Raw genomic sequence first — 22,882 nt, forward strand, 5'->3', positions numbered from 1 at the left:
CAAAGAGCCAGTTGCTGTTTTTTGCTGTTTTTGGTTTCAGAAATCCTACAAAGGAAATATTCTCGGAATTGGACGAAATCAACGCCCAGGGTCTTATTTTTCCACGAAGCTTCCAGAAGACCGAGGGAGATACGAAGTGGCGCCACGAGGTGGCGACACGCCAGGGCCGCGCGGCCAGGGCTGGGCCCGCGCCGCCCTGTTGTGTGGGCCCCTCGTGACGCCCCCTGACCTACCCTTCCGCCTACTTAAAGCCTTCGTTGCGAATACCCCAGTACCGAGAGCCACGATACGGAAAACCTTCCAGAGACGCAGCCGCCGCCAATCCCATCTCGGGGGATTCAGGAGATCGCCTCCGGCACCCTGCCGGAGAGGGGAATCATCTCCCGGAGGACTCTTCATCGCCATGATCACCTCCGGATTGATGTGTGAGTAGTTCACCTCTGGACTATGGGTCCATAGCAGTAGCTAGATGGTCGTCTTCTCCTCATTGTGCTATCATTGTTGGATCTTGTGAGCTGCCTAACATGATCAAGATCATCTATTTGTAATGCTACATGTTGCGTTTGTTGGGATCCGATGAATATGGAATACTATGTTATGTTGATTATCAATCTATCATATATGTGTTGTTTAAGATCTTGCATGCTCTCCGTTGCTAGTAGAGGCTCTGGCCAAGTTGATACTTGTAACTCCAAGAGGGAGTATTTATGCTCGATAGTGGGTTCATGCCTCCCTTTAATCTAAGACAGTGACAGAAAGTTGTAAGGTTGTGGATGTGCTGTTGCCACTAGGGATAAAACATCAATGCTTTGTCTAAGGATATTTGTGTTGATTACATTACACACCATACTTAATGCAATTGTCTATTGTTTGCAACTTAATACTGGAAGGGGTGCGTATGCTAACGTGAAGGTGGACTATTTAGGCATAGATGCATGCTGGATAGCGGTCTATGCACTTTGTCGTAATGCCCAATTGAATTTCACACTACTCATCATGATATGTATGTGCATTGTCATGCCCTCTTTATTTGTCAATTGCCCAACTGTAATTTGTTCACCCAACATGCTTATTCTTATTGGAGAGACACCACTAGTGAATTGTGGACCCCGGTCCATTCTTTTACATCGAATACAATCTACTGCAAACATCGTTGTACTGTTCTTAGCAAACATCATCTTCCACACTATACATCTAATCCTTTGTTATAGCAAGCCGGTGAGATTGACAACCTCACTGTTACGTTGGGGCAAAGTACTTTGATTGTGTTGTGCAGGTTCCATGTTGGCGCCGAAATCCCTGGTGTTGTGCCGCACTACACTCCGCCACCATCAACCTTCAACGTGCTTCTTGACTCCTACTGGTTCGATAACCTTGGTTTCTTACTGAGGGAAAACTTGCTGTTGTACGCATCACACCTTCCTCTTGGGGTTCCCAACGGACGCGTGCTGTACGCGTATCACTTGACTTGCTTCTGCCAGAAGGACGTCATAGCCATGACTTCAGCTCATCCTCCCTTCGGCCTCAACCGCCTTCCTACCGAGGTATTTTACTTAATTGCTTCACAATCGATGTTATCCTTTGTAGTTGAATTTAATGCTTTTGTTTTGTCTTCGACAGCCTTCTACCATCGTCCAAAAGCTACCCTCCAACTCCCGAAAGCGGACCAGCTCCTAAAGACGATGATGCTTCCGAAGAAACTGAAGATAATCCTAACGCGATTGAGGACATTGATGCTTCGGGTGAGGGAGTTCCTAAAGATGATGCACTCCTTGCCTCCAGGCGTCGCAGGAGGATAAATGAAGATCTGATGGCAACAGCGTAGTCAAGTCCCAGCGGACGTAACGACGATGATGCTAATGTAAGTCCTCATGCGCCTTCTTGCGAAGCCTCAGCTCCTCCAGCACCAAAGAGATCTTCAGGATTCTTCGCCGAAGAAGAAGATTTGATATCACTTTTGTAAGTTTGTTTTCCCTTGCGTTTCTTCCTCTTGCTTCCTGATAACCTTCACCTTATAATAGCCTATATTTTCTTCAAATAGTTCTGGTGAAGGTGAAGATGCTCCTCCTCTGAAGAAGGCAAAGATGAACTCTGATAATCTAGAATCAATGAAGGAGTCGACACCCTTATCTGCCGAAGATGAACATACTACTCGTCTCCCGCCAAGGAAAGGCGTAGCCAAGGTCAGAGCTTCTTCAATTGCTCCTTCAGCAAGCGCCTCCATTCCTCAATCGTCGAATGATCATGTAAGTACTTTTCCTTTCAATAGTCAATACCCAGCAACCCCCGAGCCGAGTATAAGTTAGGATATGTTTGTTGCATATTCTGACATAATCCTTCAATTCTTTTGTTGCAGCCAATTCATGCCGCAGTCGACATCCCGGTAGAATTTGTTGATCAGTTTGTTCGATTAGAGGCAGAGAACGCCCAGGTCCACAAGGCTGCCAAATCTTCAGCTGATCAAGTGCAAGAAGCAAACAGGCTGGCAGCGAAAGCTCGAAATAAAAATGCTAGCTTAAAGGAAGAACTGAAGAAGCTGAAGAAGAAGATCAAGGAAGAGCAGGAGTCGAAGCTCAAGGCTTTCGCCGAAGAAGACAAGAGAGAAGGCGCTCTTCGCAAATCCATCGAAAGCTTGTTCAGTAAGATTTCTCCATTCTTGTTTAGTTCTTCTTTTCTTAGGATATTTTGTCATTGTAATTAATTATCTTCCATGATATTTTAGATACTGCTGATATGCCCATCGATCGTACGAACAAACTTAGGGTGGATTCCATGTCAGGTGCTCTTTGTTTTGCTGCCGAGTCCAGTGAGCAGATCCAAGATCTTCTGAAGAAGGCCAAGGGAGCTCTGTCGAAGTTATTCTCGCTGATGTTTCCCAGGCTAGACTAGAACAAGACTCTTGGAGAGCTGGCGAACGCCTTCTTCATCGACTCCAGCAGCGCTATCGAGGTATTAACGTGTCGCTCTCGAAAGCATTACCAACAAACGCAGATGGTTCACCTGTCGACCTTGTCCCTTTCAATGAATCAGCACAACTATGTGCAAGTCGTCTTCTCAAGTTATTCGATGAAGACAAGAAGAAGACTGCATCCGAGACTGCGTCAAGCTCATCTGCGTGAACTCAAGCGTCATGAGTTCACTGATTCGCTTAGTTGTAATCTTGAATATTTTTACCTTGTCCTCTGTTCTGTAATGAATTAAGTTGGCTCTGTTGTCAGCACTCAACATTTTTAACATATCCTTTTGAATGAAAATATTTTGATAGCTCCGGATGGGAGTTTTCTGCACTTGATAATTTCCCTTTAATGATTTTCTGAGAGTGTATATTAAATAACTTGCTGCAGATACCTTCGACTTCTTCCCAAGCCGAAAGTTCTTTGAACTCTACCATTGTCGACGAATCTGAACTTGTGCGTCGACAGCGTAATCAAATTTCTCAATTGGATAAAGATAGTGTTGGTCTCCACGCCATGGCTGCACTAGTGAAGAAGAAGAGTGAACTTGCCAAAGCAGTCGAACAACAGGCTCTGGATCGTCTGCGTGTGGCTACTAAGAGCGTAAGCTGTAACCAATCAACACCCTTTTTGTTGTTGTGTTTTTTATTTGAAAGGAATCTTCTAACTTGCTTTTTCTTCGATTTCAAAAAGTCGTTGCTTTCAATGAATCGGAGGAGAACACGCGAGTCCATGAGAAGATTGCAACAATGACTGATATGTCACACCCGAAGTGTGCATTATGGTTGAATAGACCGAAGGCTGTAATTGTGGCGAAGTTTGAGTATCGGGTTGAGAAGATACGTTATTACTTTGATAAGTACCATGCTCATCTGACCATGGTGTGGAGGACTGATACGTCCAAAACGTATCTACTTTCCCGAACACTTTTGCTATTGTTTTGCCTCTAATTTGTGTATTTTGGATACAACTAACACGGACTAACGCTGTTTTCAGCAGAATTGCTCTGGTGTCTCGTTTTTGTGCAGAAATCCAACTTTCAGGAAAATCCCCGGAATTTATGTCGAAGGTCTTATTTTTCCAGAAGAATTACGGAGCCAGAAGGGCAAGCCAGGTGGAGGCCCGAGGGCCCCACACACTAGGCCGGCGCGCCGCCCTACTGTGTGGCCTCCTCGGCTGGCCTCCGACGCCTTCCTCTGGACTACTTAAGGGTTTCGATCTAAAAACGCGAGGCGAGAAGTCGAAGTCGCTAGAAACCCTCCAGAACGCCGCCACATCGCGAAACTCCGTCTCGGCACCAGAAACTCCGTTCTGGCACTCCGCCGGGACGGGGAATTGGAGGAGATCATCGCCATCATCACCACCGATGCCTCTCCATCGACCAGCAATGTTTCCCCCATCCATGTGTGAGTAATTCCCCCGCTTTAGGCTGAAGGGGATGGTAGGGATTGGATGAAATTGGTCATGTAATAGCATAAGATTGTTAGGGCATAGTGCCTAGTGTCCGTAATTGGTACTTTGATGATATTGTTGCAACTTGTTATGCTTAATGCTTGTCACTAGGGCCCGAGTGCCATGATCTCAGATCTGAACATGTTGTTGTTTCATGATGATATGCATTGTTTTATGATCTTACCTGCAAGTTGTATACACATGTCGCTGTCCGGAACCCGAGGCTCCGAAGTGACAGAAATCGGGACAACCGGAGGGGAAGGCGGTGATGTGAGGATCACATGTGTTCACAGAATGTTAATGCTTTGCTCCGGTACTTTATTAAAAGTAGTACCTTAATATCCAGTAGATTCCCTAGATGCCCGGCTGCCACCGGCTGGTAGGACAAAAGATGTTGTGCAAGTTTCTCATTGCGAGCACGTACGACTATATACGGAACACATGCCTATGGATTGCTTAGTACTTGGACACCGTTTTATTATTATCTGCAAATGCCCTGCTTTGATTGTTATATGAGTTTCTCTCATCCATGCAACACCCGTCATCCATCCCTGTGCCTACAGTATTTTAATCCTGTTTGCATCGTAATCACTACTGCTGTCTTTGTTACTCTGCTTGTTATTTCACTATCACTATCGCTATAAAACTGTTACTACTGATAAACTCTTGCGAGCAAGTCTGTTTCCAGGTGCAGCTGAATTGACAACTCCGCTGTTAAGGCTTTCAAGTATTCTTTGTCTCCCCTTGTGTCGAATCAATAAATTGGGTTTTACTTCCCGCGAAGACTGTTGCGACCCCCTATACTTGTGGGTTATCAAGACTATTTTCTGGCGCCGTTGCCGGGGAGCATAGCTTTATTTGGAAGTTCACTTGGATTGATATTGTTCGCTACAAATTCTCCATCATGGGTAAATCTCGCGATTCTAAAGTCGCCATATTACCATCCACTACAAGAAAAGGTACAACTCTGAGTACCTCTGCTGCTCTTGATTCACCATCTGTGATAAGTCAACTTGTTTCACCACCGCAAGCTTCACTTGCTGGTACTTCTGCTGAATCTGAAAATTTTCATAATATTGATGATGTTTCTGCTGTGCTTGATGATAGTGGTTCATTGGGATCTTTTCTAGATGCTACAATTGCTAGGTCTAGACAAATTGAAAATGCTGAAACTCCTAATGAAAATGCTGCTACACCTGTTAATTCACCTGAGTCTGTTGATTATTCTAGTGATGATCCTGATGAGGATTATGTGGAGCTTAATGATGATTTTATTGATAAATGCAATGCTATTACTGATGCAAGAAAAATTAAAAAGTTTCTCGCACAACATACTGTTAGATATAAGCTGTCTCCTGATCCTAAATTTGCCACATCTCCTATAAACATTAAGGATAAAGATTATGATTTTTCTCTTGATCTATCTCATATAGCTATTGTTGAGAAAACACCCTTTTGTGGTACTGAAAAGGAAGTGCTGTAGAACACATGAATGAACTCTCTTCTATGAGTAGCTTGTTTTCTGATGATGTCAAGATGCGCACTTATTTTGTTGCTAAAATTTTTCCTTTCTCATTAAAGGATGACGCTAAAACTTGGTATAAAAATTTGCCTCCTGATTCTATTACTAGTCCAGGTGATTTGCTTGATGTTTTCTTTCGGAAATACTTTCCTGCTAGTGCTCAACATGCTGGTTTACAGAAAATTTATAGCTTTGACCAGGAAGATGGAAAGAAATTGCCGGAAGCTTGGGCAAGATTTTGCTCTCTTATCAGAGCTCGACCTGGACATGATTTGGAAAAGCATGATTTACTTGATATATTTTATAGTGGACTAACCGTCGAGTCTAGAGCATGTTTGGATAGTTGTGCTGGTTGTGTTTTCAGGAAAAGAACTCCAGCATTTAAGTCAAGAATTATTGGCTAAAATAGGCCGGAATCATGATGATTGGACTACACCTGAACCAACTCCGACGCCAATATTGAAGAAGAGGGGTTTAATTAAATTAAATGATAAAGATATGAGGGAAGCCAAGAAGTCTCTTAAGGTAAATCCGAAGATGTGAAGAATTTACCTCCCATAGAAGATATATGTGAGATAATTCCCCCTTCACCCATGATCGAGGTAAACTCTCTTCAACGCTTTACTAGGGAAGATATTCCGTATTCAAAACCTCCTGCTCAATGCTTAGATGAGTTTGATAATTATATTGTTATGCAAGAAAATTTTAATATGAGAGTAGAGAATCATCTAATGGAAAATTCTCAAGCTATTAGCAATTTGCATGATATTGTGGAGAGAACCTCCAATGATGTTAAGATGCTTGTTAAACATTTTCAAATGGTTCAAACTCAAATTGATCAACTCACTAAAGTGCAAAATGACTTGTTAAAAAATAATTCTAAAGAGAAACATGCTTATGAAGTAACAACTAGAGGCGGTGTCTCTACCCAGGATCCTCTATATCCCGAAGGGCATCCCAAAAGAGTTGAACAAGATTCTCAACGAATTGAACCTAGTGCTCCTTCTAAGAAAAAGAAAAAGAAACATAAAAATGTTGTAGAATCCTCTGAACCTGTTAATGATCCAAATAGTATTTCTATTTCTGATGCTGAAACTGAAAGTGGTAATGAACATGATAATGATAATGATAAGAATAACGCTTCTGATAAAGAAGAAGTTGAAGATGAACCTGAAAAGCATGCTAAAAATAAAAAGTATACTAAAGAAGATTTTATTGCTAAGAAACATGGTAATGAAAGAGAACCTTGGGTACAAAAGCAAATGTATTTTCCTGCTAAGAAACTAAAATCAAAGGAAGAAGAACACTATAATAAATTTTGCGATTGGATGAAACCTTTATTCTTGCAAATCCCTTTGACTGATGCTATTAAATTGCCTCCTTATTCAAAGTATATGAAAGATATTGTCTCTAACAAAAGGAAAATTCCTAATGAGGAGATTTCCACTATGCTTGCTAATTACTCTTTCAGTGGCAAAGTTCCAAAGAAGTTGGGCGACCCAGGTATACCTACTATTCCTTGTTCTATTAAGAATAATTATGTTAGAACTGCTCTATGTGATTTGGGAGCGGGTGTTAGTGTTATGCCTTTTTCTCTTTATAAGAGACTTTATTTAGATAAGTTGATACCGACTGATATATCTTTGCAAATGGCTGATAAATCTACTGCTATTCCTATTGGTATATGTGAGGATGTTCATGTTCAAGTTACTAATAACTGCTTGATATTAACTGATTTTGTTGTGTTGGAAATGCCTGAAGATGATAATATGTCTATTATTCTTGGGAGACCTTTTCTTAACACCGCAGGGGCTGTTATTGATTGCAATAAAGGAAAAGTTACTTTCAATGTTGATGACAAGGAGCATACCGTTTATTTTCCCAAGAGGATTGATAAAGTATGTGGAGTTAATACCATTTCTAATGTGAGAACTATCAAAGTGGGAACTATTGATTGTCCTATATATGAGCCTAAAGAAGGATATCAAAATCTTATGATTGGATCCATATCAATACAATTCAAGGTAACATGATTGATTTGAGGTTTATTTCTTCTTATGCTATGTAAAATCTATTTGGTGGCAAGACTTGATCAACCTTGTTAACAAATACTTTTTATGTGCATAGAGGAGGTAAACAACATCTCCTTCTTCCTCCACTTGTTCTACTTGCTGTAGCACTTTTTGATTTGCAAAGTTCCTTAGTTGTATAGAAATTTCAAAATCTTTTTCTGCCCAGTAATAATAAATTTAATACCCAGAAATGTGCATTTTTCAAAGTTTTCAAAAATTCACAAAAATTATACCGTTGGTCCTATTTTTCGAAGACGCACCTGGGAGCACCTGGGGATGACCAGTGGGGCACCCCAGGGTGGCACCCCACAGGCCGGCGGGGCCTGGAAGGGGGGCGCGCCACCCTGGCATGTGGGCCCCTCCTTGCCCCACTACTTTATCTCTTCCTCCCACTCTCTTCTCTCTCCCGAAAAAAACCAGCACCAGCTTTCTCTCACTCGTGTTTCTGCTCAAGAGCTCAAGATTTCTCGATCTCTTTGCTCAGCTCAGATTTCTATCTGAAATTTGGCACATTTGCTCTCCGGTATGTGACTCCTCCGATTATCCAAGTAGAATTTTGTTTGGTTGAGTATATCTTGAATATTTTGCTGCTGTAGATAACATGTTTAGTGAGCTTGCATGCTTGTTCTAAGTTGTAAAAACTAGTTTTGATGCATGATTAGTACTCTAGCAAGATCCTATGGTAGTTTCCCTCAATTATATGTCACCAAATCAAATTTTATATTGTTTGTTGAAAAATTTCAGAAAATGGAGTGGAATAGCCATCAACTAAATCAACAAGAATTGGAGGTGCAACAAGTTATGAGAGTTAACCGCGAAGAGGGAGTATACCCATCTTACTACCCGTGCACAGATTTCATGAGAAGTGCAGGAATCTTGGGAGATGTTCAGAATCTAATTTCTCGTGCAGGGTTGGATGATTTTGTTGACGGAGAACCATGCCAATATGCAAAATTGACTATATCTGTTGTGCAGGATTTTAAGTTCAATTGGTCGCAATCTAACCCCATGGTTCGGTATATAATTTATAATAAAACTGTCAACTTGCCATTCGATGATTTTTGTGCAGCAATCAGAGTGCCGCAATGGGGATCATGCGAGAAGATAAGGGGATCGCCGCAAGAGCTCTTGAACCTCTTCGAGATGATTTGTCATGGAAGGAGCTTCTCAGAGGATGGTGGTAAAATCAGTAGCATTCAACTCCCAGCTATTCGCTACTTTGCTTATTTTATTACTAAGTGCGTTCTTGCTAGAAAGAATGCAAGTAAATTATCTATCCAGGATTTAGCTTTTCTAGCTGCTGCATTGCAAAGTAATAAGGCTTATAATTTGGGTGCGTTGATTGCTTATAGACTTGCTACTAACCGTGAGAAGGGCGGAATTTGTGGATGTCTCATCGCCTCTCGTTTATTAGCTATGCATGGTGTAGAACCTCACCATCTTGATATTCAACTTCCCATAGAGAAACTTGACATAGTCTCCATGATTAAACATGAATTTGTTTCTGATTCGTCTAATTTGGGTAACCTGTTTTACAAGATAACATTTTACAAGAAAGCTTGGAGAATAACTAAGAAAACTGAAAAACTAGTAAGATTGCCTGCGCCTGTTCTATTTAACCTTGATTCCAGGGAGGATTGGTCAGTCACAGAAGGTGCACTGAATGCATACATAGAGGAAGGAGGCCATCATGCAAGAGACAACACGGAGGAAGCCGAGGAACACCTCGACTCGTCATCCGATGCAGCGAGCTCATCGCATCAACATTTTGGGCATGTGGAGCCTTCACCCTTTTCTTCTGCACCGGGACCTTATTATGACTACACCATGTATGATCCACCGGAGTGGAACAGCGACCCTCGCTGGGGTTGAACTCCACTTAGGCCAAAAGCCTAAGCTTGGGGGGAGGTATACCGGCATCACTCATTCTTTGCATATTATGGTTGCTGGATACTTGTATATACTTTTTTAGTTTCTTTAAGTGGTTTTCTAATAAGAGGGAGATGATATTTGGGGAAGTGCTGCCTGAAAACAGATTCTGGACTGTCACCAAAAAAATTCTCAAAAACAGCCAGAACGTTATTTTACGAAGACATTTTTTGTGCATATTCCCCAGGTTGTTATCTAACTTTCATTAGTTGAACACTTTTCGAGCTGAGCAGCGGAAGAATTTATTAAAAATGGATTACTGTACTGCTGTCAAGTTTGACGAATTCCTGCTGCTCTGTGTTTATGTGACTTTTCTAGTTTTCATTTTCTTGTTTTTGTTTTGTTTCTTTCCTAAAACACAAAAAGACCAAAAAATATTTTTGTTGTTTCTCTTCACCATTTGCTTATTTTGGTTTCTTGCATTTATTTCGCTTTATTTGCTATCGTTGGTTTGCTATAAGAAAATCCAAAAAGATTTTGCTTTGTTTGCTTGTTTCCTTTTGTTCTTGTTTCCAATTCGAAAACACCAAATATTTGCTGTTCTTCTTTGGTTTTGTAAAGTTCATTATGAGTTCAACGGTCTTCGGTGGCTGGAGCGTGACTTTCATTCCATATTATTCAAGCTACACAAGTGAAAGGCAATAATGACGATCTACGACAATTCAACTGTGGTGAGAGGCTGGTATGAACTCTATTTGTTTTCATTTTTGTACATATACTCATCCATGTGAGCATGCTTAGTTGGTTCATGTGAGGTATATGTCATTTCAGAAAGTCTAGTAGTTCATGATCTCTCATGTTTAGCTCCAATTTATTAATATGAGTAGCATGTCATGGATGTTTGCTTGCATTGTTTTATTCATAAATAGGTATGAGATTGTGGTATCCTCCTCTGAATAATTCATTTGAATTGACTTGGCACATGCTCACGCATGCATATGACTGAACAAAAGTCAATTAAGCCTCGATGATTTACTTTGCTTCAGAGTTCTTGTATCACTTTTATGCCTCCGTTAATTTATTTTGCCGCAAGCATGATTATGACAAGGATCGCTCTCTTGATTTGTCGCTCCCCAGTCTATTGCTAGCCTTCACTTGTACTGAGCGGGAACGCTGCTCGTGCTTCCAAACCCCTGAAAACCAAGTTATTCCAAAGTGTCCACCATAAATACCTATGCATGGCATTTCAAACCATTCCAAGTAAGTTCTCATGCGCTACCTTTAAACCTTCAAAATGCTTCTCAATTTGTGTTAATGTTTTATAGCTCATGAGAAAGTATGTGGTGTTTATCTTTCAACCTTGTCATTTACTTTTGACAGACCTTCATAATAAGAGCTGGCAACGGGGTGCCCAGCCCCAACTAATAACTTCATTAATAATTCTCTTCACATGTTTTGCTCTGATTCATCAGTAAGCAACTTAATTTTGCAAATAGACACTCCTCCATGGTATGAGATTGATGGTAGGCACCCAAGGATTCGGTTAGCCATGGCTTGTGTAAGCAAAGGTTGGGGGGAGTGTCACTCATAATAAAAACTAAAGTACGTGTGTAAACAAAAGAGAAGAGGGATGATCTACCTTGCTGGTAGAAATAACGTCCTTCATGGGAGCCGCTCTTGAAAGTCTGGTTGGCGAGGTAGTTGGTGTACCCATTACCATTCGTTGACAACAACAAACACCTCTCAAAATAATTTTACTCTTGTTTTAAAAATGAAAAGCTCTAGCGCATGTTAATCCCTGCTTCCCTCTGCGAAGGGTCAATCTTTTACTTTCATGTTGTGTCACCATCCTTTCTTTGAGTACTTTCTTGAGAGCACAACTGTCATTCTTAGTATAATATGCTTGTCCCAAAATGTGATTGACTGTGGTATAATTTGATGCTTTTATCTTTGACAATCTCTATTTCTAGTCTTTCTATGAACCTCGGAGGTGTCTGGGCATTTATGTTTTGCTGTTCAAATTCGGGCAAGCGAGATACCACTTTATCATACCCTTTTATGAACATTGCAATCTTGCTGATAGACATGATTCATGATGCTTATTATTAATTTGTTGATACCTTTCCATGATTGACATAGTTATTAGATGATCTTATTTGCATGTATCTTATTATGAATTTCCTAAGTACTTGTCCATATCATGAGAATATTTACATCATATGAACAAATGTGTTCGTGAAAGTTCTTTTATCGCACTCAGTTGTTAACTGAATTGCTTGAGGACAAGCAAAAAGCTAAGCTTGGGGGGAGTTGATACGTCCAAAACGTATCTACTTTCCCGAACACTTTTGCTATTGTTTTGCCTCTAATTTGTGTATTTTGGATACAACTAACACGGACTAACGCTGTTTTCAGCAGAATTGCTCTGGTGTCTCGTTTTTTGTGCAGAAATCCAACTTTCAGGAAAATCCCCGGAATTTATGTCGAATGTCTTATTTTTCCAGAAGAATTACGGAGCCAGAAGGGCAAGCCAGGTGGAGGCCCGAGGGCCCCACACACTAGGCCGGCGCGGCCCAGGAGGGGGGCGCGCCGCCCTACTGTGTGGCCTCCTCGGCTGGCCTCCAACGCCCTCCTCTGGACTACTTAAGGGTTTCGATCTAAAAACGCGAGGCGAGAAGTCGAAGTCGCCAGAAACCCTCCAGAACGCCGCCACATCGCGAAACTCCGTCTCGGCACCAGAAACTCCATTCTGGCACTCCGTCGGGACGGGGAATTGGAGGAGATCATCGCCATCATCACCACCGATGCCTCTCCATCGACCAGCAATGTTTCCCCCATCCATGTGTGAGTAATTCCCCCGCTGTAGGCTGAAGGGGATGGTAGGGATTGGATGAGATTGGTCATGTAATAGCATAAGATTGTTAGGGCATAGTGCCTAGTATCCGTAATTGGTACTTTGATGATATTGTTGCAACTTGTTATGCTTAATGCTTGTCACCAGGACCCGAGTGCCATGATCTCAGATCTGAACATTTTGTTGTTTCATGATGATATGCATTGTTTTATGATCTTACCTGCAAGTTGTATACACATGTCGCTGTCCGGAACCCGAGGCTCCGAAGTGACAGAAATCGGGACAACCGGAGGGGAAGGCGGTGATGTGAGGATCACATGTGTTCACAGAATGTTAATGCTTTGCTCTGGTACTTTATTAAAAGGAGTACCTTAATATCCAGTAGATTCCCTAGAGGCCCGGCTGCCACCGGCTGGTAGGACAAAAGATGTTGTGCAAGTTTCTCATTGCGAGCACGTACGACTATATACGGAACACATGCCTATGGATTGCTTAGTACTTGGACACCGTTTTATTATTATCTGCAAATGCCCTGCTTTGATTGTTACATGAGTTTCTCTCATCCATGCAACGCCCGTCATCCATCCCTGTGCCTACAGTATTTTAATCCTATTGTTTACTGTAATCACTACTGCTGTCTTTGTTACTCTGCTACTGTTATTTCACTACCGCTATAAAACTGTTACTACTGATAAACTCTTGCGAGCAAGTCTGTTTCCAGGTGCAACTGAATTGACAACTCCGCTGTTAAGGCTTTCAAGTATTCTTTGTCTCCCCTTGTGTCGAATCAATAAATTGGATTTTACTTCCCGCGAAGACTGTTGCGATCCCCTATACTTGTGGGTTATCAAGGACCATGTTCCCTTTGAATCCAGCTCCCAAAACTCTGTCAGCTTTGTTGACTCGATTCAAGACTCCTACCGGAATTCGGTCTTTAGTACGCAAAGAACTTCTTGCTGGAGCCAAACTGGCATTTGCTTCTGTGTTAGCTTGTCACCCGACCTTGGATTTAGAATCCATAGCCAATGCTAATGTAAAACTTGATCAGTACTACCACATGGCTAGACACCCTGCTCATATCGTCATCTCTAGGATGGAGGCAGGTACTGAAAGAGATTTGAAGAATCATGTAGATCAAGGAACCTCATCATGATAGAGATTCTTTAATTATCCTCGCACATAGTGTGCTTTTGTAATTACTGTGAATGAATCACTCTTCTTTTTTAAGAGGCACTTGCATTGTAAAGATGATGTTCTTTTTTAACACCCTTATGTCGTTGATGTTCTTTTTATAACATCATAGCGAGTCGATGGACCGTAAGCCCAGTCGAAACTTTTTATTTGTTGAAGGCAACTGAGGTATCAGGTCATCTTGCTTATTCGACGACCCTGTAGTAATCGCAAACAATTTTGCTTGGTCATATGTATGTTCGTAATGGCGACGACCCTCGAGTAAACGAGGGAACTATGCGCTTATTCAGCTTCGTAACGCGGTGCACCGGTGTGAGCCTTTCATATGTTGTATTGTTTCCACCAATTGCAACGCTCACATGTTCCTTGACGCTTGGTGGAATTGTTTTTGTATGAAGATTTCCATCAATTGTAGCAGTCGCATGTTCCTTGAGGCTCTTGACGAAAATCATAATAGAACCTACATCCCCCGAGTATTGCCGGGAAAACTATGATATGTCGATAACCAGAGCTCCCGATGGGGGTAATAGTAAATGACAAAATTGTAATAAACCTTGCAGCCCCCGAGTATTGCCGGGTAAGCCATAATACGTTGATAACCAAAGCTCCCGACGGAGTAATAGTAGCCGATAAAAAAGCTCCCGAACATTTGTTCGTGTAAAATGGTAATCATATAAGCTGAATCAGAAGTTTTATTCATAATATGAAACTAAGGCATACTTTATTCCGATATTGGCTAAGAAGCCTTATTGTAAAAGGAAGAAATAAAAAGGTAGTGAAAAAGTCGAGTCCTACACATAAAATTATCGCAATTGTGCAACACTCCATGGGTTCTCAACATCTTTTCCTGTTGTAGTATTCTTGAGGCGATCAGCTCCTCCTGGATTATTTCAGTGACGATGTATGGTTCTTCCCATGGAGATTCAAGCTTCAGATGCCCTTTCTACTTTAGTCGTAGTACTAGATCACCTACATCAAAGCTTCGAGTGCGCACCCTTCGGCTGTGATAATTCCCTATCGCCTGTTGATATACTGTTGTTCTCGCCAGAGCAATATCTCAAGCTTCATCGACAAGATACACAACTTCTTGTAATGCCTGAACAGAGGTTTTCTCTTTGTATGCCGCCACCCGAGGTGCCTCGAAGCGAACGTCGGCAGGTAAAACAGCTTCGGCTCTGTATACAAGGAAAGTATATTGCGTTGATCTATTCGGTGTAGTCCGCAAACTCCAAAATACTGATGGTAATTCTTCGACCCAAGCTCCAGCTTCATTTGTGAGACGTTTTTTAATACCATCATAGATTAAGCCGTTGATCCTTTCACTTGCCCATTGGTTTGGGGGTGTGAAACCAAAGCAAAACTAAGCTTGATACCATTATCGTCACAGAATTCATGAAATTCGTTTGAAAAAAGTTGGTTCCATTGTCTATGATGATGTTGTGAGGCACATCAAAGCGACATGTGATTCCTTTGAAGAACTTGACAGCTGTTTTGGTTGTCTGATTGGTGACTGGTATGGCCTCAATCCACTTGGTGAACTTGTCGACTGCTACCAATAGATGGGTATGACCGCCTGGTGATGACTTTGGCATTGGACCAACTTGGTCAAGTCCCCATTGCGCAAAAGGCCATGCCAGAGGTATTGTCATGAGGTCTGTAGCTGGTGCGTGCGGCTTTGGTGCAAAACGTTGGCAAGGATCGCACTTCCGAACTAAGTCCCTTGCATCGGCTACTGCTGTTGGCCAATAAAAGCCAGCTCTGAAAGCTTTGGCCACAAGTGCTTTGCTGCTTGCATGATGGCCACACGCGTCTTCGTGTATCTCTCGCAATAGAGCCTTTCCATCGTTGATGGCGATGCACCGTTAGAAGATGCCAGAAATACTCCGTTTATAAAGGTCGCCATCCACTATAGCAAATGCTTTAGAGCGTCGCACAATGCGTCTAGCTTCCGCTGGATCGTCCGGCAACTACTGCTCCATTAAGTATGCCAGAAAAGTTTCAGTCCACAAAGGCTCGAGGAGAAGAACTTGCTGTTTGGGTCCAACAACAATATCTTCGGCAGCGTCCTGGGGCGTAGCCCCCGAGTCAACAGTCGATTTTTCAGGGGTGCCGAAGTCTTTGTTTTAATAGATCGTTCAGTAACTACTTCATAGAAGACTCCATCTGGGATTGGAGAGCATGTAGAGCCGATATTCGCCAAGGCATATGCTTCCTCGTTGCTAGATCTGTTGATATGTTTTAACTCGCAACCTTCAAACTTGGCTTCCATCGATTGATACATTTGGCGATAAGCGATCATGTTATCGCTAATGGCGTCACACAAATTCATTGACTGCTGAACCACAAGGTTTGAATATCCATAAATGTCAAAACGAGTAGCTCCACATACCTTGGTCATACGCATACCGTGCAATAATTCTTCGTATTCCGCTTCGTTGTTTGTTGGCTGCGAGAAGTTCATTCTCAGCACATACCTCATCTTGTCTCCTTGTCGTGAAATTAACACTACTCCTACCCCTGCACCCGTGCTTCGTTTGGAGCCATCAAAGTACATAGTCCAAGAACCTAACATATCAGATGCATCCGGAGTTTGCGACTGAATCCAATCGACAAAGAAATCTGGGAGGACCTGAGACTTGATAGATGTTCGGTTGATGTAGGAAATATCATGTGGTGCTATCTTGATGCCCCACTGAGATACATGACCTGTAGCATCTGGATTGGTGAGTATATTCTTCGACGGAGCTTCGGTTACAACAATAATCGGGTGCTCGGCGAAATAATGCCTCAACTTTCGTGTTGTCATCCATACAACATATGCCAATTTCTGGTAGTGTGGATACCGCTGTTTTGCTGGTGTAAGTACTTCGCTGAGGTAATAAACATGGCGTTGTACATCGTGAACTTTCCCCTCTTCCGCGCGCTCGACAACAAGCACAGTGCTGACAACTCGACTGGTTGCCGTGATATAGAGTAACATTGGCTCCCTATCATGTGGAATAACGAGGACTGGAGAAGTCGACAAAACATTCTTCAGATTATCGAAAGCGTCTTGTGCCTCTGCTGTCCACTCGAATTTTTCCGATTTCTTCATCAACTGATAGAAATGCATGTCCTTTTCTCCCAGTTTTGCAATAAACCTGCTAAGAGCTGCCACTCTTCCTGCTAACTGTTGCACCTGCTGTAAAATTCTTGGTGGCTCCATGTCAAGAACAACTTTAATCTTTAAAGGGTTAGCCTCTATTCCTCTAGCTGAAATAAAGTACCCGAGTACTTGGCCTCCTGGTACCCCGAAAAGCATTTCTTCGGGTTTAGCTTGATCTTGTAACGGTCGAGGTTGTCAAAGGTTTCTCTCAGGTCGTCGATGAGCGTGGCGGTGTTTCTGGTTTTGCCGATGATGTCATCGATATAAACCTCAATATTCCGGCCAATCTGCTCCCCGAGGCAGGCTTGCATGCACCGTTGATAGGTTGCACCCGCATTTTTAGTCTGAAAGTCATGACATTGTAGCAGTAGACACCATGCGGTGTGATGAATGTTGTTAATTCCTGGTCTTCTTTTTTGAGCTTGATCTGATTATATCCTGAATAAGCATCGAGAAATGAGAGGCGATCGCAGCCTGCCGTGGAGTCGACTATTTGATCGATACGTAGCAACGGGAAATGATCCCTCGGGCAATGCTTGTTGAGGCTCGTGAAGTCGATGCACATACGAAGTGTTGTCGTATCTATCTTCGGCACTGACGACCCACAAGTATAGGGGGTGTATCGTAGTATTTTCGATAAGTAAGAATGTCGATCCCAACGAGGAGCAGAAGGTGTTGACAAGCAGTTTCGATGAAGGATTCACTGTAAATGCTCACAGACAAGTATTCAGGGGGTTTTGATGTAACAGTTGAATAAAGTACGAGTAAGTAAAGTGCGAGAGTAATAATTGCAGCGAGTGGCCCAATCCTTTTTAGCACAAAGGACAAGCCGGTTTGTTTACTTATAATGACCAAACGTTCTCGAGGACACACGGGATTTTAGTCTAGTGCTTTCGCTACATACGGCTAAATAATCTTCATTGTTATGATAAGTGTTGTGTGGGTGAACCTATGCTAATGTACCGCCCTTCCTAGGACTAATACATACTTGTGATTATACCCCTTGCAAGCATCCGCAACTACAAGAAAGTAATTAAGAATAAATCTAACCACAGCCTTAAACTCTGAGATCCTGCGATCCCTCCTGCATCGATATACCAATGGGGGTTTAGGTTTCTGTCACTCCGGCAACCCCGCAATTGGCAAACGAATACAAGATGCATTCCCCTAGGCCCATAAATGGTGAAGTGTCATGTAGTCGACGTTCACATGACACCACTAGAAGAATAACACCACAACTTAAATATCATACCATTGAATATTACTCAACCATAGTTCACTACTAACATTTAGACTTCACCCATGTCCTCAAGAACTAAACGAACTACTCACGAGACATCATATGGAACATGATCAGAGGTGATATGATGATGAATAACAATCTGAACATAAACTTGGTTCAATGGTTTCACTCAATAGCATCAACAACAAGTAGAGATCGATACCGGGAGAGTTTCCCCTATCAAACAATCAAGATCAAACCCAAATTGCTACGGCGGTGACGGTGTCCAGCGGTGGAGACGGCGGTGATGATGGTGGAGATGATGATGATGGTGATGGAGATGATGTCCAGCTCGATGACGGTGACGATGGCGTCGATTTCCCCCTCCCGGAGGGAATTTCCCCGGCGGATTCCTGCCCGCCGGAGAGCTCTTTTCTCTCTGGTGTTCTCCGCCCCGCAGAGGCGGCTGTAACTCTTCGCGAGGTACCCTCTGTGGCTTAGGTTTTTGGGACGAAGGATTTCGCGAAGAAAAGGAGGCGAAAGGGGCTGTGGGCCCCCCACACTACATGGCGGCGCGGCCAGGGCATGGGCCGCGCCGCCCTAGGGTGTGGGCCCACCCTGGGTCCTCCTGGCTCCTCCTTCTGGCTTCCTTCGTCATCTTGAAAAATAGGATTTTTGGTATAATTTCCTTCCACAGTTGATCTTCCGAAATATTGCGTTCTGACGGTGCTTTTTCCAAATGAGAATCCTGGCTCCGGTGCTTGATCCTCCAATAATGATGAAACATGCAAAATAGATGAAATAACATAAGTATTGTGTCCCAATATGAAATATATCAATGAATAACAGCAAATTATGATATAAAATAGTGATGCAAATTGGACGTATCAGGCACCATCACCGGATTAGCTACCCATTTGGCTTCCTTGAGCTCTCGAATAAACCCGGCTTTGCGGAGCCGATTAACTGCTTCTCCAATAGCTTTTCTTTTCGGTTCTGAGAAACGACGTAACGCCTGATGTACATGTTTGGCTTTGGGATCAACATTGAGGGTATGCTCAGCGAGTTCCCTGGGTATATCTGGCATGTCGGATGGCTCCCATGCAAATATTTCCCAGCTCTCACGGAGGAACTGGATGAGCGCGCCTTCCTATGCGATAGTAAGATCTGCCGATGCATTGATTGTTTTCTTCGGGTCAAAGGGATGCACTTGATGCTTCTTTGCTTCCTTGGCAGCGTCAAACTCGTCGGACTTTGTGTTCCGATTATCGGCAGGTGGCTGTGTACGATCGGTGAGTACGTCGAGTGCATTGAGCTCTTCCCTGACTCCGAACTTGGAGGCGATCTTCTGAAAGTCTTTGTCACAATTATCAAAACGAGAAAAACTTCCGTGAACAGTTATTGTTGTCCCGTTATTGCCTGGCGTCTTTAGCTTTAAATATACATAATGAGGAACTGCCATAAACTTGGCAAATGGTGGCCTGCAGAGGATGGCGTCATACTGCGATTCCCAATCTACGACCTCGAACTCGAGTCTCTCCTTTCTGAAATTGCTGGGTGTGCCAAAGACAACGTCCAACGAAATCTTGCCAAGGGGATATGCGGGTCGGGTCGGGATGATGCCGTGAAAACTAGTGTCAGATTCTTTTAACATATCGGTTATCTAACCCATTGCCTTCATTGTGCTTGCAAACAAGAGATTTAGACCACTTCCTCCATCCATGAACACTTTGCTCATATTGTATCCTCCGATCTGTGCTTCAAGGACTAGGGCGGCGTGACCGGGCCTTGGGACGACCGGCGGATGATCTGCCCTGCTAAACATGATGTTTGATCTGACCAATCGATATAGTCGGGTACTGTCGCCATAGCTACTTCTGCAAACTTTATCTCACGCGAAAACTTATTGGACTCCCTTTTAGAAACGCCGGCCTTGTGAATCATGTTCACTTGCCCTCGAGATGCAGGGTAGAGTTCGGTAGGTATGTAGATATCTTCGTCTGGCACATACTGCTGTTGTTGAGGATGAGCGTAAGCGGCCGTTTCTTCTTTCGCCGAACGTGCTTTTGCTTCCGAATCAGACCTTAGTACTTCGCATAACTTCTGAATATCGAGGAACTGCCGACAATCTTTGAGTAGATGCGATGCCTTCTCAATGTTGTCCTTTGGGTCAATTTAAGTACGCAAGTAACATGTAGCGACAAGTTGTTCTACAGCTGGCAGGTAAGGTGAACGGCTGCGACTTTTGGTTAATTGCGCGTTGTAACATCCTTCACCATACTGATAAGGACGACTTGGAGCCCGACCAACTGCTTCATAATGAAGATCCCTTCTCCTCTTCCGGTGCTCTTGCCTGCTCCCAGTGCTATCGATATTTCTTCGGACGTTTACGTTGCTGTTACCGAACGAGTACGGTGGACCCGCTGCAGCTACCGGCGGGACAGTGATTTTTGGAGCTGAAGTCCTTAGCGAGCCTAGCGCACCTGAACCCGGAGTCGAAGGAAATCTCCAAAGTCAATGATGAAGTGGACACCGCCAAACGTTGCGTCTATGTCGCCACGTAACTCCGAAGGAGTTGGACGCGGTGTTCCGTTGCGTGGAGTAAACTCGAAGGATTCGTAGCGAACCGAATCCTTCGGGCTCGAAGGTGTTGGTGATGCCAGCACGAACGTTGCTGATGTGACTGGAGCAGCCGATGATGTGCCTTGTGCCAATAGTCTTCCCACAGATGGCGCCAATTGACGAGGGTGCTCCCCAGCAATGCCCGCCATGAGGGGCTTAGCGGAATCCTGCAGGCTGACACGAGACATCGGATACCAAACAGACAGGGAGAGAGATTTACCCAGGTTCGGTGCCCTCGATGAGGTAAAACCCTTACTACATGCTTTTCTGATTTTGATTATCGAATATATCGGGTTACAATGGGGTAGCCGAAGGCTATGGTTGTGATCTCGTCGAGAGGCTAAGTTTCTAAGGTCCTAGCTCTTGACTTGCGGCGAATCTATCTGTTGTAGTTATGTCCTCCGATAGACCCTCTCCTGACCCTTATATTGCAGGCCAGGTCCCGAGAGTTTTATCCGGATTCGACTAGGTTACAAAGAGATCTACTCTAATCTTTCCTTGTTTAACGCCTTCTTGACTTGTTCGTCAAGAATCCTTCTTTGGATGAACCTTCTTTACTAGAACCGACGTACGGGCCCACCTTGGTCGTTGGGCAGTCTTCATGGGCCTCTGGTTGGGCCGTAGGAGGTAGCCTAATGCTGGCTATCCAAAGGGTAATGCCCACATCAACACCTTTATGATCACCCTGTTACGGCGTGACGGTTGATGTAGTCAAAGCAGTCTCTTGTGCCTGTGATTAGATATGATCTCGCGGTCTAAGGATTAGGTTACTTCACGTTCATAAACATAAAACATCGTAGCGTTGAACTTGATATGACTTTATCGTGTTACAATATACAATAATACTTGTATATTGGGAATGTACATCATATCATTCACTCAATGACATGATTCCATTTTCAATGACGTGTGTGTCCATGATCGGTAAACCCCGATCATCAATTGACCTTAATGAATTAGTTTGTGAATGCTTACTAGGGACCCTTGTTTATTTACAATACCACACATGTATCATTGTTTCTGATTAATACAATTATAGCATGGCTACATAACTCAACTCCCACTCAAAATATGTCAGTCACATATGAGTCTAGGAAGCTCATTTAACTCCCACTCAACTTGTGTCATCTCTGTATAATGATCGCGAAGGGCTACATAGCTCCCACTTAACATGTGTCCTCTACACATGAGATTAGAAGGCTATTTAGCTCTCACTCTAATGTGTCATCTACACATAAGATCAAAAGAGCTTTATTAGCTTCTACTCAATTTCTTGCAAATGCAAGTTTTCTCGATATCTTGGCTAATCCCAAAATCCTTTGATCATTTATGAAGTTGAGAATTCTATCTACGATACAATAGCATCCATATGATTGGAAAATCATGCTTGCTGTACCAATTACAACTCTTCTACAATACATGTACTGAAGGAGATGCAAGTTTTTGAGAAACTTTTCTCAATTCACGAAATGAACTAATTGCTAGTTAAAATTGAAATTACTCAAGCATTGGTACTTTTTTGTAGTCAACCTTTTGAATTTTTCAAAACATCCTTTGTGACAAATTGAGCTTTATTTATTTCTTAAAGTTTCATTTCTTCCAAGGAAGATCAAGTAACACCTTTTACTTAATAAGATCAAGTACCAAAATACCTTGGTAATCTTAAATGCAACTTAATATAGGATTTCTTGACTCTTAAGTCATTTATCGCATTTAGGTCCATCATCACTTCTTTGTATTTGGTAGGTATGTCTTATTTTCAAGACAAGTGAATCATGAATATAATTCTGCGAAGAGGCAAATGAATTCTTTAATCCTACTTACTTTTGTAAACTTTAATTGAGACGCTATGATCTTGATTATTTTGTCTCTCTTCTATTCGCAGAGTTTCGGTTCTGCAACAACTTTCGTTGCGCCATATTCTAATACTTGGAGGTAAGGTCAATTACCTTTGGCTCAGTTTATACTTTCTTCCATCA

Source organism: Lolium perenne, chromosome 2 (assembly GCF_019359855.2).
Source record: "Lolium perenne isolate Kyuss_39 chromosome 2, Kyuss_2.0, whole genome shotgun sequence".
NCBI classification, from domain to species: domain Eukaryota; kingdom Viridiplantae; phylum Streptophyta; class Magnoliopsida; order Poales; family Poaceae; genus Lolium; species Lolium perenne.